The sequence below is a fragment of the Giraffa tippelskirchi genome, chromosome 12 (assembly GCF_054371585.1).
Source record: "Giraffa tippelskirchi isolate mGirTip1 chromosome 12, T2T-mGirTip1v1.2.pri, whole genome shotgun sequence".
NCBI classification, from domain to species: Eukaryota; Metazoa; Chordata; class Mammalia; order Artiodactyla; family Giraffidae; genus Giraffa; species Giraffa tippelskirchi.
Window position 1 is genome coordinate 47,465,368 of NC_137286.1, and position 4,442 is coordinate 47,469,809.

The 4,442-nt window shown below is 37.4% G+C and overlaps 1 pseudogene across 1 annotated transcript; it reads right to left on the reverse strand.

Moving 5' to 3' along the window:
- Positions 1-465: 465 nt before the first annotated feature.
- LOC145530528 (histone H3.3A-like) lies at positions 466-2,649 on the reverse strand (annotated as a pseudogene). Its single transcript, XR_014071868.1, has one exon. The product of XR_014071868.1 is annotated as a histone H3.3A-like (transcript).
- Positions 2,650-4,442: the final 1,793 nt, after the last annotated feature.

Here is a 4,442-nt window from a genome sequence, read left to right on the forward strand (position 1 = left end):
ATTACGTAACATTCAGAACAACCAATAATAGGAAGAAGAGAAATTTTTTAAAAAATTTATCTATTTTTTAATTGAAGGATAATTGCTTTACAGAATTTTGTTGTTTTCTGTCAAACCTCAACATGAATCAGCCATAGATATACATATATCCCCTCCCTTTTGAACCTCCCTCCCATCTCCCTCCCCATCCCACCCCTCTAGGTTGTTACAGAGCCCCTGTTTGAGTTTCCTTAGCCATATAGCAAATCCCTGTTGGCTATCTATTTTACATATGGTAATGTAAGTTTCCATGTTACTCTTTCCATACATCGCACTCTCTCCTCCCCTCTCCGCATGTCCATGTGTCTATTCTCTATGTCTATTTCTCCATTGCTGCCCTGTAAATAAATTCTTCAGTACCATTTTTCTAGATTCTGTATATATGTGTTAGAATACAGTATTTATCTTTCTCTTTCTGACTTACTTCACTCTGTTTAATAGGTTCTAGGTTCATCCTAGATGAACCAAATTTTTTCTTTTCAAATTCTTTTTTAAAAAAGAATGAAATGATTCCCAGCATAGTCATTTCTTAAGCACATTCTCCACTTAAGCGGTGTGGTAGCTGGATGTCTTTTGGCATAATTGTTACAAGTTTGGCGTGGAGAGCACACATGTTGTTATGTTCAAAATGGCCAACCTATTGGCCTCACTTTCCTCCTGCAAAGCACCAAGAGATGCACTATGGAAGCGCAAATCTGTTTTGAAGTCCTGAGCACTTTTTCACACCAGATTCTAGAGGGGAAGTTTGTGAATGAGAAGCTCAGTGGATTTTGATTAACAGCTAATTTCATGGAGTGCCGTGGGGCCAGGCCTGCAACAATGAGGTTTATTTGCCCCTCCAGTAGAGGGTGCACTCTTGTGACCCACCCTTGTAGCCAGTTGCTTCCTTGGTGCTTTACCACCAGTCGATTTGCAGGCAGTCAGCTTTGTACCAGCCATGGTACAGAGACCTCCTCACTTATCCCCTTTCTCCTCCGACTGGAGCTTGGTGAGCTAGAGGCTGTGCTGGAGAGCAATGGTGGCACTACAGCAGCTGGAACACAATTCAACAATTGAAATTCTTGGTAAAATACAAAAAACAATAGTTGTTTGAAGACACAGTAGAGTGACCTAAAGCAGGCAGAAACTGGAGGGGCTAAAACCGAAGAAAGAAGCAAACATCCTAGAAAGACCCGCACTCACCTGTTTTTCCCCTGAGGGCACTTTCCAGTCTGCTTATTATATAGTAATAGAGCCCAGAATTAGTCATTCTGAATTACTAATAACTAATTACTAGTACTTCAGAATTACTAATGGACTAAGGAAACAGAGTTGGAGTTCAGGACTGCTAGAATGGCTGAAAATAGATGGGGAAAAAGTGGAAACAGTGACAGGTTTTATTTTCTTGGGCTCCAAAATCACTATGAAAGTTAACTGCAGCCACGAAATTAAAAGATGCTTGCTCCTTGGAAGAAAAGCTATGACAAACCTAGACAGTATATTAAAAAGCAGAGACATTACTTTGCCGATAAAGGTCCATATAGTCAAAGCTGTGGTTTTTCCAGTAGTATGGTTTTCCAGCAGGAGGAGAATGGAGAGACAAAGGGTGAGATGGTTGGATAGCATCACCGACTCAATGGACATGAGTTTGAGCAAACTCCAGGAGATAGTGAAGGACAGGGAAGCCAGACGTGCTGCAGTCCACTATGTCACAGAGTTGGATATGACTTAACTACTGGATGGCAACAACAACAGAATGGCTAAAAGTTAAGGGGGGATATCTAGGAAAAGAGGGAGTCATGAGAGAGAGCTCCCAAATCTGCAAATCTTTCTTCAAATCCTTAGCTGACTGTGAAAACATAGGGCAAGACTCCAAGGAATCCCAGAAGAAAGCATGAGCAATCTTCCTAGCTAGGTATTACAGCAACTGCCCCATGCTGTAGATACATAGTTTAGAGTTCAAGTTCTGCCAAGATAAGAGCTTGACAAATACCTTAGTCTTTTTGTTAAAATGTCAGAAGGGTCAAACTCTATGAGTAAGGACCATGTACAAGGACTAAGGACTGCTCCTTAGGATAAAGGAAAAACTGAAAACACCTACCTTAATAAAGCTTAAAATTAAGTTCCACAAGAAAAGTTATCTGCCAGTAGTTTCACTCCTTGCTAGGACAAAAATCAATACTTTTCTAAGGAAGATAATGGTGTCCAGAGTCCTATAACATATCATCCTCAATGTCCTATATGTAATAAAGATATTATTAGATATGAGAAGAAACAGGAAAATGGGACCCAAAGTCAAGAGACAAAATAGTAAATAGAAACAGACTCAGAGATGATCTGGATGTCAGTTTTAGCAAAGACTTTAAAATAATTGTGATAAATAGGTTGAGTCTATAGGAAAAGATGATATAATGGACGAGGAGAAGAGGGATTTCAAAAGATATATGAAAACTGTGAAACAATCAATGGGAATACTACACTGAAAAAATAAAATATACATAATAAAAATTCTATTAGATGAGATTAATGCAGATTTGACAGAATAGAAGAAAGGGTGAGTGAATTTCAGGACATGTCAGTAGAAATTATCTTAACCACAGAAAGAGAAAGAATAGAAATAAAAGAATAGAAATAAAAGAATAGAGTAGAGTCTCAATAACCTTTGAAAGAAATATTAAGGAGTTTAGATTACATGTATTTGGAATCCTAGGGAAATAAAAAAGAAACAAGAGCATGGGATGGGAAAAATAAAAATTTCCCAGTTGATCGAAAATCAGCATTTTATAGAAAATAATGAGAGCAAATCCCAAGGAAGATAAATACAAAGAAAATCACACATGATCAGAATGATGAAAGCAATGGATAAGAAATATCTTAAAGGGATCCAGATAAGTCTAAAAAGGCAGCATATAGGGGAAAGATGATATGAATAACAGCTGACTTCTCATAAAAACATTCCAGAAGAGAATGGAATGACATATTTAAAATCAGGAAAAATTTAATCTATCAACTGAGAATTCCATGTATAGTGTAAAAATCTTTCAAAAAACGAAGGCAAAATGAAAGAAAAATGAAGGCAAGAATAAAGATAAAATGAAAAAAATGAAGACAAGAATAAAGATATTTTCAGAATAAAGATATTCTCACTTCTTATAGTGAAGGCTGAGAATAAAGATATTTTCACTTCTTACAGTGAAGGCTGAGAGAACTGCACTATAAGAAATGTTAATGGAAGTTTTTGAAGAAAAGGAGAAATGATGTCAGATGGAAATTTCAATCCACAGGAGGGAATGAAGAGTAATAAAATGTGAATATGTGGGAAAAGAAAGATAAAAAATTACTTAAATGACAGTTCTTTAGAGTGAAAATAATAACAGTGTACTATGTAAAAGGAAAATATTTGACAGCAGTGCGAAGAGTGAGAGGTGAAATGGAATTTTACTTTTATAAGGCTCTTGTATATAAAGTAGCATAATATTGATTCAAGGTACACTGTGATAAGTTAAATATGTATGTTGTAATCCTAAGAGAATCATCAAAAAATAATGCAAAGATGTATAGCTTAAAAGCCAATAAAGGAGATAGACTGGAATAATAAAAAAAAAAAAAGAAAAAGATTAACCCAGGGGACAGAAGGAAAAGAAAGAACAGAGAAACAAAAAAACATAGGAGACATATAACAAAAGATAGTAAGGTGATAGAATTATATCCATCATATCAATAAAGTTTTAAAATCTACATGGGCTAATATTAACGCAGTTAAAAGATAGAGATCAGCAAAGGGATAAAAAAAAAGACCCAACTATATGGTTTCTATGAGAAACTCATCAGTCTAAAGACTTAGACGGCAGGATGGAAAAATGCATAATTTGTAAATACTTAGCATACGAAGACTGAAATGGCTATGTTAATATCAGACAAGTTAAAAAGTGTTACACAGATGGAAGGATCATCTTACAAGAATGAAGGGGTCAGTTCATCAGTTCAGTTCAGTCGCTCAGTCGTGTCCGACTCTCTGCGACCCCATGAATTGCAGCACGCCAGGCCTCTCTGTCCATCACCAACTCCCGGAGTCCACCCAAACCCATGTTCATCGAGTCGGTGATGCCATCCAACCATCTCATCCTCTGTCGTCCCCTTCTCCTCCTGCCCCAATCCTACCCAGCATTAGGGTCTTTTCCAATGAGTCAACCCTTCGCATGAGGTGGCCAAAGTATTGGAGCTTCAGCTTCAACATCAGACCTTCCAATGAACACCCAGGATTGATCTCTTTTAGGATGGATTGATTGGATCTCCTTGCAGTCCAAGGGACTCTCAAGAGTCTTCTCCAACATAACAGTTCAAAAGCATCAATTCTGCGGCGCTCAGCTTTCTTCAACGTCCAACTCTCACATCCATACATGACCACTGGAAAAACCATAGTC